This window comes from Pelodiscus sinensis, chromosome 7 (assembly GCF_049634645.1).
Source record: "Pelodiscus sinensis isolate JC-2024 chromosome 7, ASM4963464v1, whole genome shotgun sequence".
Lineage (NCBI taxonomy): Eukaryota > Metazoa > Chordata > Testudines > Trionychidae > Pelodiscus > Pelodiscus sinensis.
In genome coordinates this window covers 9,132,773-9,149,037 of record NC_134717.1, presented here as the reverse complement: position 1 = coordinate 9,149,037, position 16,265 = coordinate 9,132,773, and the positions used below count along the sequence as shown (strand labels likewise).

General features: G+C 45.0%; 1 protein-coding gene across 6 annotated transcripts in view; it reads left to right on the top strand.

Annotated features, from left to right (window-relative positions):
• SEMA5B (semaphorin 5B) overlaps positions 1–16,265 on the top strand; it is a 372,195-nt gene that overhangs the window by 8,709 nt on the left and 347,221 nt on the right. Inside the window, exon 1 of one of the 6 annotated variants that reach the window (XM_075933115.1) lies at positions 15,984–16,085. The exons of the other annotated variants lie outside the window; for them this stretch is intronic. The gene's annotated coding sequence lies outside the window, so the exon portion shown is untranslated. Of the gene's footprint in view, positions 1–15,983; positions 16,086–16,265 lie in introns of those variants that run through there. 6 annotated transcript variants of the gene reach the window in all.

Here is a 16,265-nt window from a genome sequence, read left to right as displayed (position 1 = left end):
TTCCTACAGCTGGATCTGGACAGTGGGTTTTGGTGCCTGTGTAGCATCCACTTACCTTCAAGGGGGTGAGAGCACAGGTGGCTGCCTGTACTTGGGTCAGTGCACAGGACTGGGATCTAAGTTTGGGAATACTTGAAGAGCGAGAGAAACAGAGATAATATGAACTTGAAATGGAGGCAGTATTCTAGCAGCACCCTGACTGGGTAGGTGGCAGTGATCCTTGATTACATGGTCCATCATCAGATAGAAAATATTCTAAACTGGACAGTAAGAGCTGAGTGAATAATATGAATTCTTAATTTAGGGATTGACCCCAGAATTCCCTCTCCATTCCCAAATTCTCTTCTGATCTACCTAAACTGGATTTGTGTTTTTGTTTTTGCGTGTATAAAAGACAGGAGGTTGCTGAATAAGGATGGCCTCTTCATAGAACCATAGAGCTGGAAGAGACCTCAGGAGGTCATCAAGTCCAGCCCCCTGCTCTTGTCCAGGTTTAGTTGCTGCTGTGCTGTGTTTCCAGGGCAGACATAAATTGTTTAGATTGCAGTTTCAGTTAAAGATTCAGCTAACTTTCAGCTTGTTTGTCTCCTAAAATGAAACATTGGTATAAGTAGATCAAGACATGGCAAGCGGATCATTCTGGACTGATCAGCTAGAACGGGGGTAGGCAATAATTTGTGATGGGGGAGTTCCAAGAATTTTGTTAAATGGTTACGGGCTGCACTCTTTCATAATGTTAATGGAGGGGGTGCAGGGTCTGGGATGGTGGCTGGGTGCAGAAGGGAGCTTGGGGAAGGGGACTCGGGTACTGGAGGGAGTCTGGGTGTAGGAGAAGATTCTGACCTGGAGGAGGAGTGTAGGAGGGGCTGCTGGATCTGGGAGGGGGTTGTGACCTGGTGTGGGGTGCAGGGTCTGGGGGGGTAGGGGTGCAAGAGTGGAGGTGCAGAGGGTTTGGGTTGTGATCTGGTGCAGATGGAGGAGCAGAGCATTGGGGAAGGTAGGGGCTGGAGTTCCAGGTGCAGGCTCTGGCTGGGAGATGCTTACCTAGGTGGCAGTGCTGAGGGCTGGCAAATAGAGGTGTGACATGGTCCAGTTGGTGTTGAAAGCTGGCTGCCCATAGCCCTGTCCCTTCCACCCAAGGCCCTACCTGTTCCGGGGAGGCCTGGAGCTGAACCCCTGCCCTCCCATTTCCCAGGGCTTGGTTAAGTCTGTCACCAGCCCTGGTGAGCCTGCATGTATGAAGGGAGAAGAGATATGATCAGGTCTCAAAACTTTAATAAAGTGATTACAGGTTTTCCCTCTTATCCCACCTCTTTTTCTACTCTGAGGCTTTGTCTACACTTCAGGGTTTTTATGCAAGAACCTATTCGCGGAAGAGATCTTCCACAAAAACTTCTTGTGCAAAAGCGCATTCACACCTCAAAAGTGCATTGCAAAAGTGATGTGCTTTTGCACAAGAGAGCATCCACACTGCATGGACACTTTTGTGCAAGAAATTTCTGATTGCCATTCACGGAATGGCCATCAGAGCATCTGTGCTTTTTCTGATAGGCTTTTTTGCACAAGAAACCACTGTTGAGCGTCTTTTTGCACAAGAACTCTTGCACAAAAAAGAGCTATTCCTTGTAGAAAGAGGTATACCTATACTGCAAAAAGCCCTCTGTTCTGCCATTTTACTGTAAATTTTCTTGTGCAAAAATGCGCTTGAGGTGTGGACACTCTGCAGGTTTTTGCGCAAAAACCCTGTAGTGTAGAATAGCCTTATTGTAAATTATAATCAGAGAGAGTTTTTTAATCAGGTGGATTATACAGGGCAATCAGCATATGTTCTGTCAGTCCATATCATGTTCCACAAGGTGACCTTTCCAGGGTTCACTGTACATCTCAAGCGCCTTTTTAAAAAAAGTCGGAGATTTGTCATTTGCCTGAAGTCTGAGATGCTTATCCAGAGTATAGCAGCTCAACCTATTATTTAATTACTTAGTCACTAACTATCTAAAATTAAAAAAATGCGTTTAGTATTCTACAGGTAGCCAGAAAATATCAGTGGTGGTGAATGGAGAAGAAACGCATTCAAGCCTTTTAACTGACCCCTAGCACAGTCATGTTCTGAGTCATGGTGGGGAGGTTTTGATGCGATTGTAGTACAAAGAGCTAAGGATGACGCCTGTCACCACTCCCCACCCCGCTCCATTGATGGTTCAGAAATCTAAGTGACTTGCCACAGGACACGGAGTTCCTGGCAGAGATGAGTTTAGACTCCAGATGCATGATTCCTAGGCTAGTTCAGGGAAGTACGGAAACACATGTATAAACATATACTTAAATTCTATTGAGTCAGTGCTTTCCTGAGTCATAGAACACTAGAACTGGAAGGGACCTCGAGAGCTCATCGAGTCCAGTCCCTTGCCCTCACCGTGTAGACCAGTGTTTCTCAATCTTTTTTTATAAAGTACCCCTTAAAAAAAAAGTACCCTCAGTACCTACAGTTTTCAGACACACACATTTTTTTTTCTACCATTGCAATACATTTGTTTAAACAACTTAATCGTAGCCAGGCAGGCGATGACATTTTTGGGTGTAAAAAGTACAAAAATAATAAAATGCTGTAAAACTTAAAACAAAAATTTAGTTTTCTACAAATTTAAATTGTGCTGACATATTCCCAGACTTCTCTCAAGTACCCCTAAGTGTACTCGTACCAGTGGTTGCAAAACACTGGTCTAGACTACCCCAGATAGATGTTATCAGAGCCCTAGTCCTGTGCCTTAGCACAATGCACTCGTGCCTACAAATCAGAGGAGTTCAGTTGAAGTCAGTAGTATTTCTGCTAGATAAAGGGGTGCAGAATCGGGCCCAGTATTTTGAAGTAGGACTGGATCATTCTTGATATATAAAAATCTAATTAAGGTGTTACTTGTTTTTATTTTATTAAACTTAGTGGCTGTGTGTAGACTGGCCAGTTTTTCCAGAAAATTATCCGCTTTTCCGGAAAAACTTGCCACCTGTATACACTGGCCGCTTGAATTTCCGCAAAAGCACTGACTTCCTACTGTAAGAAGTCAGTGCTTCTTGTGGAAATACTTTTCTGCTCCCGTTCATGCAAAAGTCCCTTTTGCGCAAAGCTTTTGTGCAAAAGGGCCAGTGTAGACAGCTCAGATTTGTTTTCCGCCAAAAAGCCCCGATCGCGAAAATGGCGATCAGGGCTTTTTTGCGGAAAAGCGTCCGTGCCAATCTAGACACTCTGTTCCGAAAATGCTTTTAACGGAAAACTTTTAACGCAGCCAGTTTGTCCACCCTTGAACAATAGAAGTTGTCACCTGGTGAATTATTTTCCTGGAGTCTGCTGTGTTTCTGTAGGACCATACATCACAGTATAGCTAATGTGATGTGTTTCCTCTAATGTGTCTTTGAAATATTAAAACAACTTAGATTTGGAATGAGCTCTGCACACCTACTTGTCTTTGGTTGCTTCGCTGCATTGCCTTTGAGAGTTATGAGTTCATTATAGTCTTGGAATGTTAATGGCACTTTGTTTTCCCTAAATTTCTTCTTCATATTTATTTATCGATTCTTCATTTGAACACAGTTTCACAGATGATCCTAGTGCTACAGAGAATAGCTGGCGTGAATAATTTTAAGAAAGCAGAAGCTTCAGTGCCTGCCTTTTTTGCCAAATATCACTGTGTAAAGTTCAAATGCGAAGGCATCCAAACTACTAAATCATGTAAAAAGACAACTGGATAAAGTGATTGTTTTGTTCTAGTTCCACGAATACAGTGTGCATTGGGGTGGCAAATCTAAATTGTTTATTGCAAATCCAGTGCTTGAACTTGCAAATGGTGCACATGAGTAATACCCGTGAGCAATCGTGTTGATTTTATTGGGGCTATTTGTGTGAGCAAGGAATCCTCATGGAAATTGGGATTTGCCGGACTTTACCATGACTAATAAACCTCGCTCTTACATAGCTGTTTTCATCAGTAGATCTCACTGGGTATGGCTACACTGCAAATATACCCTCTGTGGCAGTGAGTCTCAAAACTTCAAGCCCGCTGACTTGGCCTTGTGCTGTGGGCTAATAATAGCAGTGTAGACATGCCTTCTTGGGCTCTGAAACCCAGAAAGCGGGGTTGGTCTCCAATTCCTGAAATAATGTACCCCCCGCCCCCAGAGAAGTAACCTTCAGCAGCTGTTCTTACACTGAGTTGGGTCCTGTAGCTGGTCATGAACCCATTTTAACGGGATCGCCAGGGCAGGTGTTAGATTTGCTCTGGCCTGGGGCTGAAGCAGATGCCCAAACCCTACAGCCAGCAATAGTGCTTGGGCCTGTTCAGGCTTCAGTCCTGCTTTCTGAGGTCATGCAGTAATTTTTTTTTTATGGTCAGAAAGGGGTCACATGAAGTTTGAGAGCAGCTGATCTTCAGTAAATGGCAGTGAGGTTGCTGGCAAGTCAGGACTGAGGTATAGTGACAGATCTGTAAAAGATGTGGAGGAGTGGAATACCAAAGAGCTGTAGGTCAAAGCTGTAGGCTTGTCTTCAGTTACCCCGAGATTGATGCTCTGGAGATCAATCTCCTGGGGGTTGATTTAGTGGGTGTAGTAAGGACTTGCTAAATTGATTGCTGATGGTGCCCCATTGACCTCAATATTCCACTGGGTTGCTAAGAATAAGGAAAGTCAATGGAGAGTTTCTCCCATCAAACTCCTGCAGTGGGGATGCCACAGACGTTCAGCCTAAAGTATGTTGACTCCAGCTATGCTATTCTCATTTTTCTTCATTAGTGTAGACCTGGCCTGAGGTGCTTTAGTAGAACTAGGAAAGGTAAGGGCAAGAACAGTAATGAAGTTTATAAGTCAAGATTGAGGGTTATTGGTACATGAGGGCTAAGAATGCAACAGTAGGGAATTTTACAGGTCTAGACTAAGATGCAGAGGTATGTGCCTGGGGAAGAACTAGAACAGCAAGAATCATGCTAGAAGACCACCCTCTATTATCATAGGTGGGTATGGACTGGACTAGCAGCAAGTGTTGTAAATCAGGACTGGATTGTCTCAGCAGAGCTGGAGCTGGGGAAGTTTCAGAGCACCTGTTTGCAGCCAGGGAAGCACATCCTCTAACTGATGAATACTCAAATGAACACTCGGGAAGACAAATGTGTAAGATAATGATTGAGTCTTAATGTCTAGCTAGAATGAGTCCTGTGAATGGTCTGCCCTTATGCATGAAGTCTTATTAATTTTGTGTCTTAATCATTTCAGCTAAACTACCTGAGAAGGAGATCAAGAATAGTAGATGCTAGCATCAAGGAAAATATTCTTAAAGTGCTTCAGAAAGTTATGAATCTAATACCAGGTTTGGTTGGCTGGGCTGACGTAAACTATGATAACTGCTTTGCCTGAGGACTAGGCCCTTCCTTTAAGTAACACAGTCTCTGTGTTAAGTTCAGGAAGATGTTATCATTTAATGAAAACTTGTTTCCTGGCAGCATGGTACTCTGACCTTTTACAGAGCTCTCAAAGGACTTGGAGATCCATGAAAGCTTTAGAGCCCAAAATCGTTTCTCATTTACTCTAGCATGACCCCACTGTGGTCTTGAGGTGAGACCAGAGTACAGTTTTGGCCTCTAGTGTCACACAAATGTGTCCTTAAAAATCTTTGGACTATCTGTTACGGGGTTATAGAGGGATGCTTTCAAGTCACATTTTCCCTCCAAAATTAGGATGTGTAAAAACAAGCCAATGGAAACATTTTTTTTTAAAGAGAGGTACAAGAGTTGCAAACATTTAAGCATGAGACCTTCCCCCACCCCCATTGAAATTGACTAGAAACTGAAGTGAAATGGATGAGTCTTGTTTGTTTCACTGGCCAGACTGATAAATTGGAAGAGAGTGGGAAAAATTTGAGAGCTACATTCTGTCATTTTACTTTGGCTGACTTTTACTTTCCTATAAAAGTAGACCAAATTAACTGTTGAATGACATTAAGGGAGCTACCCCAATTTGTGTCAGCTGAGGATTCATCCCATTGAGGTCCATTGGGACTATTAAAGTAGTAATGCTCAATTAAGTATGAGTTAGGGTAGCAGAAATCAACCCTAAATGACCAGTGTAGACTGTTGAAAATAAGGTTTCAGCTCTTCAGTTATTACAGATATGACACCTGTGTAGTTTGTAACTTAAGTGAAGGGCCTTACTCTGCACCTGTTGAAATAAATAGAAAAGTGTCCATTGACTTGTGTGAGGACAGGATTGGGCTTTTTTCAATGTGTGCAGATCTGGCCGTTTTTACTCAGGCTCTTCTTGCTTTTTAAATGGGGATGTTTTCTGAGTCAAGCTGGCAGGATTTGATGCTGACTTTTTAAGTTGTCAGAGTCTCTTAAAATGCAACAGCATAATTTAGGTATCTCCAATTTGATTTAAATAGCAAAGCTCGCATGTTTCTCAGTTACAATTGAGTTGATAGATATGATTAAAAGGCAATAGATGTGGGGAGGGGGAATGCATGCTTTTCACAGTCAGTCTTCCTAGATGACAGAGTAAGCATATTTGCTATTGAGGTGTAACTGAAAGCATTTTTGCAAATTCATTTCATATGCTGTTTTAAAATGCTGCTTTCTGTTATGACCAGTTTCTGGAACAGATTATCATGACTGCAGGAAGCACTTCAAAGCACTTGTGTAGGAAGATCTTTTTTGAAAACTTGGGTTTCTTTTATAAGACTAAAAGCAGCAAACATGTCCACAGTCTGTGTTGGTTCAACTACAACAACATTTAATTGATAAAAAGGAGCTGCTATTAATTACCAAAATGCAATAAAGCTAGACCCTATTTTTTTTCTTCGATTGAAGATTCCAGAAAAAAGGGTGTCCTCTCTCCCCCTTGCTTTTCAGAATGGGATTTCAGTATCTATGTATGTATGTTTAGAAATGTCTGCCAGTCCATCTATGAGTCTGTTTATTCAAGTACTCCTCCTAAATGGTAAGAGCTAGGACCCCCAAATTTGGGATGAAGGTTACTTTTATCCAAACTTAAAGCAAGGTCAGGGTTTGGTTGTGTCATGAAAATATCAGGAATGGGACTGTTTTCCATAACATGGAAAGGGAAGGAGGGGAGAGAGGAGGGATGAGAAAAGGGAGGGGCACAAAGAGAAGGGACATAATACTGAAAGTGGACACTGGGGGCAGCAAGCCCGCACCGGAGCGCTATATTGCAGAGTGGCCATTGCAGGCCGCCGCACCACCAAAAGAGTGGCCAGCAGGGTTGGGGCTCTGCCATCTTGCCTGCCTCCAGACTGGGTAAATAGCCCTGCTGCTCTAAATGCTTCCTTCTTCCCCTGGCCCTTGGCCACAGCATTGGGTGGCAGAAGGTTCCTGGCTTGGGCCTTGTGATGTTTGCCCCTCATAACAGGGAAATATTTTTGTAAAATGAGCCCGGATATTATGCTGACAAGTGCCTTATGGATACTTACAATAACAAAATAATTTTCAGAAGCCATGGCCAGTGATGCACCACATGGATGAAAACAGGTGTGGCTCTCCTTACTCTGAATGAAGTGGTGATAGGATGTGTTGAGAATAAATGTTCTTGTGGGCTACACTAAGGATAGGGTTGCCAGATGGTTTCAACAAAAATACCAGACACACTTGACATTCCATCACAATCTACATGACATCTTATTTAGAAAATACTGGACATTTATATTTTCTCAATTTGTTTCCTGAACAGAAAGCTCAAATACTGGACTGTCCAGTTCAAAACCGGACACCTGGCAACCCTAACTAAGGATCTGGTTCAAAATTGCCCTTGGTTTTTAAAGCCCTCTTGGGTTGTCTTCTGTACTTCCCTACTGATTTTAACACTTGTCATGGTCTATGTCTATCTTGAATAGGAGGATTTTGTTAATGAAAACAGAGACAACCCTAGACCCAATCAAACAGACTTCCCCAAAGCTTGAGTTTCAGCTTTGTCTCCTTGTTCATTTACAGGCACAGCCTGTCTGGAATTCTCTACAGCACGGTCATGTAGTGACTGAATAATATGTTACAAGTAATCATATAATCAAAGCACTCATCTGGCACTGCTTAGCTCTCTGTCCCTTCCATTTTTGGTGGAGGAGCCCCTTCTGGACTGGACTGTATGAAAACTTTCTCTACCTCCTCACCTCGTCTGCTCTCTATCACATAGCAAATCTGTGATAAAAACAGACCTGTGATTAAAAACTCTGTTTTTAATTTTGTAACTTTATTTTTTAACCCTATAAGCCTCTTTGGGTACAGTTTGTGAAAGATGTTGTAAAAATACTATTATACTATATAATATGCATGTAGTTATTTACAAAAATAATTGATAATCACCTTTACATAAATTTTCTGTAAACAAGTAGAGCTATTCTAAGCTTTTCTTTGCCTTCTCTTTCCCTCACAGAAGATTATTAGCCAAGTACCAGTCTTGTGCAGTACATTTGCTTATGTTTTCACTGAACATAAATTAATCTACGTAATGTGTAGCATGCTCCTTGCATCTACCCATAATTAAATTACATTTGTTCTTAGGCACTCTTCATCTTCTGTAAACCCGCTTCCTGAGCAAATACTCCTTTCATTTGTAGAACAAACAGATCGGGGAGGCTGGAGTTGATTATTGCAGCATCCCTTTTCCCTTGTGTCTGCTTCAGGTCTGCGCAATAGAGAGGTGTACGATATGCACTCAGGGAGGAAAGCAGCAATTTTGTGGTTTGATATTAAATCCCAATAATATTTACCATCCTCCAGTGAAAGGTACAGTATTGTAAATGCTTTGTCAGTCTGGATGGTGTGACGAAGTGGTGATTGTATTCTCTCTGTTGGCTTGTGATGTTGCATGTGATTTTTACTGTCCTGTAGTAACCCCCTGTGTGTTCCTCGGTTTCCTGGGCATGGTACCAATACCTGGGGGCTGATGGGAATTTTGGTGTGATAGACTTCCCCATGTACACAGTGGCTGATGCTTTCTGTAACCTGAGCCTGGGGGAGCGGTTAACCAGGTGGCAACTTTTGTTCTGGAAGCTGGATAAAGGCCGGAGGCGGGGCTGGTTGCAGGGCTGGGGTGGGCTTCAGAGTGTGTTAGTCTTGCTGGTTTGAGGTGCAGAGATGAGGGCGGGGCCTTTGGCTCTGAGGCCCCTCTCCTCAGGATGGATTATATGGCCAGCTTCTGGTTACTGTGCTAACAATTCTGTTCTATGATGTGTCCCTGTGGACTAATGAGCCTTCTGTTTTACCTGCTGGCTGAGAGTCACATCTGACTGCAGATGAGGGCCCGGTGACTCCCATACCTTGGTGACAGATGGATTTTTCAATTCTCATTGTACAACCTAGATCCTCAGGTCCATCGATTCCCTTTTTTCTGCTAACAGCAATGGAGATGAGCTCATTTTCACAGAGAGACATTTTGGGTGCTGCCTCAGTGTTGGATGTGCAGTTTGGATAATGAGGACCCCACTGCCAGAAGTGCTGAGGATGTACGTCTCCGACTGCAAGTGCTGTGTGTATGGGCGTCTGTGGCCATCATGCTCAATAGCTGAAGTTGGGCACCTAAAGTTGATGGCCAGTTCTCAAAATCTGGCAGCCTGGGATTCATCCAGAGTGTCCCAATGAGTCAGCTGCAGAGAGGAGCATGGAACCCAGGTTTCCTGCTGCCCCCATTCACTAGGTCTTGGCATCAGCTGCTCATGCTGTGTGAAGGCTTGCACCCTGCTGTGGGCTAGCAAAGCAGAAGGAGAAAGAACTCCACACTTCTGAGCCCAGTAATTAGTCTAAGGGGCAATGGCATTTATAAGAACCACATTTCAATCTAGTTGCCTGTTTGTTTAAGGGTTGAACACTTTGAACTGAGGTGTGGTTTGCTCTGTGTGCAGAGTAAGATCCTGTGGTATTTGTAATGGGTAGGAGGCACTTTATTCTGGAGTTATTATACTTTGCCACTATGGTGCAGCGTGTCCTATGTCTGTCACTCTGTCTGCTGCCTTTTGTTGGTGCAATATACATACACGCAGCACTTGTGGAAAAAGATGCCACAGGAATCTGTCAGATACCATTGTTTATATTCAACAGCGCCTTGAATCCTCTTAGCAATAGGTCAGGTTTGAGTCCCAACCATCCATCCGTTTGTGCTCAGGATCCACAGAGACCATCCATGCTCAGACAGCATGACTTACCAACGCTTGCTCTTATAGCTCCTGTTTCGTTTCCTCTTGGAGCTGTTTGCTCTAGCTGAGCCCAGCCAGATGACGGACTGTAAAAGGAGCATAGAGTTTTGTTTAAACAAAAATATTTTTGTTAGCTGTCATTTGTGGCTGCACTTCACAAAGCTGGGCTACTTCTCTGATATGCTTATTCCAGTGGCATAAATCAGAGCTGTTTTCTTGGCTGTAACTTAACCGGAAGTCAGGATGGTGCAGGATTAGGGAATTGTAACCAGTTCTAAGAGGAGGACAGATTGAATGAAGAATCTAGCCTTTTTTCATTCTGTGCCTCAATATCTTTCCTCTTTCCCATCCCAGTAAAATAGGGATAAGAATGTTTCCTTTGTCTTGTCTGTGGAAATCACAAACTGTTTTAGGGAAAGATGTTTCTCTTACTGTGTGTCTAGCACAAAATGGGCCCATTTTCAGTTGGGGCCTTCAGATGGTATTGTAATTCAGTAGAACCTCAAAGATACAAATACCAGAGCTATGGACTGACTGGTCAACCAGGTGCTATGGGGAACTGGAAGTTAGCAGTCAAGCAGCAGCGGAGACCAAAAACAAAACAAAACAGAAAATATTGTATTGTGCCTGTTGCGTCTTAAAAGCAGGCAAGTCACAGCTACCTGTCCTCCTCCTAGCCACGCAGTGGGGCAGCCATGATTGGGGGAGACTTTAGGGGGCTGCAGCCTATGTCGTGTAAGAAAGAGATGGCTCTCCCCCCTGTTGACACTGCTTCACTGTGATGGGAAGCTCTGTTCCCTCAGCTCCCATTGGCTGCGATTCCCAGCCAATAGGAGCTGTGGAGGAGGGGGCCTGCAGATGATCATGGGCAGCATGGAGCCATCTGTTTCAGCCCCCCTCCAACAGGAGCTGCCCTGGGAAACTCCCCACACCCCAATCCCCTGTCCTAGCCCTGAGCCCCCTATACCACCTTAGCTCCCTACTAAGCCCCACATACCAGTACTAGGCTCCTGCTTGAACCCTAACTCCTGCGAGACCCCGCACCTCCACCTTAACCTCCTGTGGTGAACCCGCTCCCTCACTCCAAACCCTTTGGCCACAGCTTGGAGCCCCCTGTTACATCCCAAGCACCTCCTCTCCATATCCTGTGCCCTTGTACAGCGCTCTCATCCTCCCAACCCTGAGTCTCCTTCCACGCATAAAATCCCTCAGCTCTTCCCTTGCCACGGATCATCCATGTGCTAGAGTCATCACCCTTGCAGCCAGGGACTTAGAACCAGCTGCCATTGTCCGGGCAGCCACTTACTAGTAGGAGATGAGGACACTGAAGCTTGCAGGCTAAGCTGTGATCCTTTGCTCTGAGCAACCTGCCCTGAGGAGCATCCCGTACTGCCTTGTTCAGTTATGAACATTTCAAAGTTGTGACCAACCCCCATCCCCGAGGTGTCCATAGCTCTGAGGTTTTACTGTAAGTACAAACATCCATCCATAATGTTTCATGTTTTTTTTTAAATGTCTTCTGTTTGCCTTCAGATAAAATTCTCATAGCTGTTGGAGGCATTTAATGGAAATTGTTTTCACAGGACTACGGTATCTCAAAGAGCATTGTGTGTGTTTATGTATGGAGAGCAGTAGGAGCCATACAGTATCTTTGCAGCTTTAGCTTTTCCTACTCTGTGACAGGAGGAATTGATTTTAGAGTTAGGGGAGACGGATTCTAATGTAGCTTTATTAAGCTTGTTGGCAACTATGACTAACAATGTTAAAAAGGCCGTGTCCAGGTTGAATTCATTCAACATTTAGCCAAGAGCTTGTTTAGAAAAATAAAATAATATATCCCCATGTCATTTAATTCCTTCAGATTTGTTTGTGTATGTAGCTTTTGAGAGTCTGTATAAGAACATCTTTTACTGTAATACTATAGCGTCATCCCACATGGGGAAAATAGAGTTTCCTGGAGTAGGGATGTAATAGTTTAGTCGATTAACTGATAAGCCAATAAGCAAAAGCTTATAGGTTAATGCTGTAGACTACACACATTTCCTGCCTACCCCCACCTGTCAGTAAATTTTTTAGCAGGTTGGCCAGTAGCCCAGCTCAGTCCTGGCTCATGCCGGGTCCGGGACCTATCACCACTGTAGCTCTGAATTTAAAGTTTATTAGGAGCCAGGCGGGCAGGCAGCCCAGTTCAGTTCCAGCTTGTGCTGGGTTCGGGAGCTCAGCCCCTCCCTTGAACAGGGGATGCTGCTGCCTCTGAATCAGAGGCAGCAGCACAGGGCGACAGGCAGCCGGTTTGTGAGGGGAGCTGGTTTTTAAACTGGCACCACTTGTGGACCAGCTCCCACCTAGCACCCCATGCTGCTGCCTCTGATACAGAGGCAGCAGCGTGGCGTGATAGGGGGCTCCTCAGGAGTGGGGCCGGAGCACACTGACTTCTGACCCCACCCCCAGGGACTATAGAATAGTTGACTAACCCATAAGAATTCATGAGGTTAATCGACTGTTCAGTTGACCGATATTTAACATCCCTAGCCTGGAGAACACGACATTTGGCCATTAGATTGCAAGGTAACTTCATAGAGATCTGCTAGCATGCTGAATGAAGGAGGAGGAAGACTGGACTCATCTGTCAAGCACAGGACTTGGAATTGGGAGTCCTGGGTGGTGCATCTGGCCCTGGTTTTGCTACAGGATGGCTGCGTGATCATGAGCAAGTCACTTAACCCATTAGTGCCTCAAATATCTCCCACAGTAGAATAAACAATACCTGCCTGTCAGAAGTGTTGCAAAGCTTGTGTCACTAGGATTTGTGAAGCACTTTGTGGTCTTGGCCTCAGACATACTATAGAACTGTACAGTAAAAGTACTGTGTTACGAGTTCTGCTTGGAGTCTGGAGGTATCAGTCAAGAATCTCGTTTAGCTATTGCATGATTTGCTGCATGCTAACAACCATACGGAAAAAGAGAGAGAGACTGAACGGTGCTCTGATTGTTTAACTACAAGGGAAAACTCATTTTCTAGATGCTTGTCTATCAGTTGCCTTGGACAAACAACTTAAGCTCTGCCTCAGCTTCCCCATCTGCCCAATTGGAATAATAATGTTGTGAGGATTAATCAGAGATTGTTTGAAGTGCTTTGAACCAGAAGAGTGTGACGTATTTAACAATGCTTCCTGCCTCCATGCATGAGTTGTATGCACATAAAAAAATACCTTAAAAAAATCATTCTGATGTGCAGCTCCCATTGAGTGGTTTCCTCTTGGAATGACCCTTTTTTAAAATCAGAACGACAGAAAGGACAGATGCATGCCATTTAAAAAAGATGATCTAGTTAATTCTGGCTGTGCCCATCTCTGAAATCCACATCCATGTAGCCATACTTACAACCCCCCCAGATTCTCACCAACGTCTGCTGCTTGTAACTCAGTGCACGTCATTCCCCCCAAATTACTCACAGAACAACTAGCATTAGTCCTCCTTGTTTTCTTTGACAGGAGAATCTTGCGTTCCCTATCACGTAGACTCCTCCACACCTGCAGTCCTAGTAACAAGCCCTGGTGAGCAGTGAGTCACGGGACACATTCTTTGTTTCTGATATTGGCTTTTGGGTCTAGTGACATGTGCCAACATGGGGAAAAAAAAGACAAAGCCTCCCAGGGCATGATCACTTGAATTATTTCCCTTCCACTCTTCCTTTCTGAGAGTGGAAATCCAGCTTGCGTGCGTAGTTTGTGAACTGGAAACAAGCTGCTGGCTCCGTTAGCCGAGATCCTCAACCCAAAATGAAAGCGAGAGCTCTCCAGAGCATTAAGTCTCCTAGGTTATAGCCTTCTTGCTTGTTGAGCCTCTTTTCAGGACAAAAAGATTATAAAAGTGTTGCCAAGCCTCTCTTTTCAGTGGCTTCATGTTCCCATGATGCCCTGTCTCACTTGACTTTGAAGTGGGCTGCCATGTGGATGTTTCCCATTCACGGCTCTGCAAGAGCACGCTGCAAAGGTCCAGCTGGCTTTAAAGTGTCCATGAACTTTGTTAGTCGGCTCTTCTTTTGAGGAGGACTTGAAAATATCAGAGGCTGGAAGTCCTCTTCCCCAAGAACGGAACTATTCCGGTGTTACTCCAGAGGCAGGACTAGATGGTCACAATGACCTTAACATTTCTCAATTTCTTGAGGGCTCCTTGCTTTGGGCCCAATCCAAAGCCCACTGCAGTCAGTGGGAGAAGAGTGATAGAAATGTATCTGTGTTAGTCTGGTGTAGCTGAAGCAAAATACAGGACTATGTAGCACTTTAAAGACTAACAAGATGGTTTATTAGATGAGGAGCTTTCGTGGGCCAGACCCACTTCCTCATGTTTCCAGGAGTCCAAAGAGTTCTGGATCAGGCTCTGAACCAGACCTTGTTGTAACGAGGCATGTCAATGTGTAGACAACTACACTATTAACCGAGAAGCCTGGGTTTATTGGTTAAATTTGTCGAATACCCCCCCCCCCCGCACTGCCTCTGTATCAGAGGCAGCAAGTACGAGCATCAAATCTGCCTGCTGTTCCTCCCCTCTGATAGAGAGGCAGCAGCGCAGAGGATGAGGGGGGCAGGCAGGAGACAAAACGCGCAGGAAGGCGGCTTTTAAGCTGGCTCTCTGCATGTGCTGAATCCGGATTCATCTGCCCCCTCTCCTTGCTGCTTCCTACTGAGGCTGGGGGCAGGCCGACTCTCCCCAGTTCTGGCTCCATAGAGCTGCCTGCCTTCTCCTCCCTTCCTCGCTACCTCTTTCAGAGACAGGGGCTGCTGCCGTGAAGCAGCCTCTGTCTGTGGTGGGCTCTCTGTGGACAGAGGTCGTTCTGCGGCAGCAGCCCCTGTCTTTCGAAGTGGTCCAAGCTCCCTGCAGACGGGCTGCTCTGGCATCTCACGGAGCAGCCTCTGTCTGCGGCGAGCCTCGGCTCTGTCTGCAGCAGGCAAGAGCTGGTCTGTGCAGGGAATTGGTTTTTAAACTGGCTCCCCTTGCAGACTGGCTCATGGAGAGGCATCAGCCCAGGGTGGCAGGAGGCTCCCTGGGAGTGCGGCTGGAGTGCCCTGGCTGCCGGCCCCGCCCTGGGGACTATCGAAAAGTCGTATAACTGCTAAAATGTGATGCGCTCAGGCGACTGTTCAGTTATATTCCGTCTAACATCCCTCGTAACAGCCCATCTTTTGTGTGCAGCATAGATACGATACCGGAGAATGCTATCTTATGTTCCAAAAGAACAGGTAATTTTTCTGGCACAATCCGCTAACGGTTTTGCTTTCATTTAATGTGGTCTCTTGTGTGCGAATGTACATTGGTTTTCATAGCTAACTGCATCTGATGTGGTAATTGAGCGTTTGGTGTTGTTTTTTTTAAACAGAAGGTGGATATGTAGATGTCCAACAAAATCTGGAGCCGATAGCAAGTAGTCGCTTTAAAGCGAGCGATTCTAACAAAACCATTATTTATTTACTTAATTTATTTAGCCACGTGAGACGTGCACATCTGCTGCAGTACAGCTGGAATGTGTGTTGCCATGGGCTGGGAGCCTTTCTCCGGGGGATGGATGTATTGCTTGATAGCCTGGCCACCTGCATGAGAGAGTTTCATTTGGCTGTGTGAAACTTTGGTTAAGGTTGAAAAGATGCAAATTTGTTGTTTTCAATGCCTGGGGCAGATGGACTTGTTGGCGTGTGCTAGGATTTTATGCCACACCTATCACGTGGCCTCCAGTTATAGGCTGAATGCTTGTCTGCTGCTGAAGGGAAAGTTACGCGTGCTCAAGAAATAAAAACCAGTGCTGTTTTGCGCTCCACTGCCATTGTTGTGGAGCTTTCCTGGGGCTTAAAGGGCTGGACCTAACTCTTCCATGGCAGCGGAGAGGCCGGAGAGCCAACAGGTAACTCATTGGTCACTGTATTTCGCAACGGTGCAGGTGGTGGCGTGATGGGTCTGCACTCTGCTGGGAGTTCTCTTGTTTTCCTTTCTGTCTCAGACACACACTGCAAAAACTGAACCACCCCGGTCAGGCTGTTTCTCCTGCGAGCTGCTAAATGATTTGGACGGTGTTTTCTCCTGT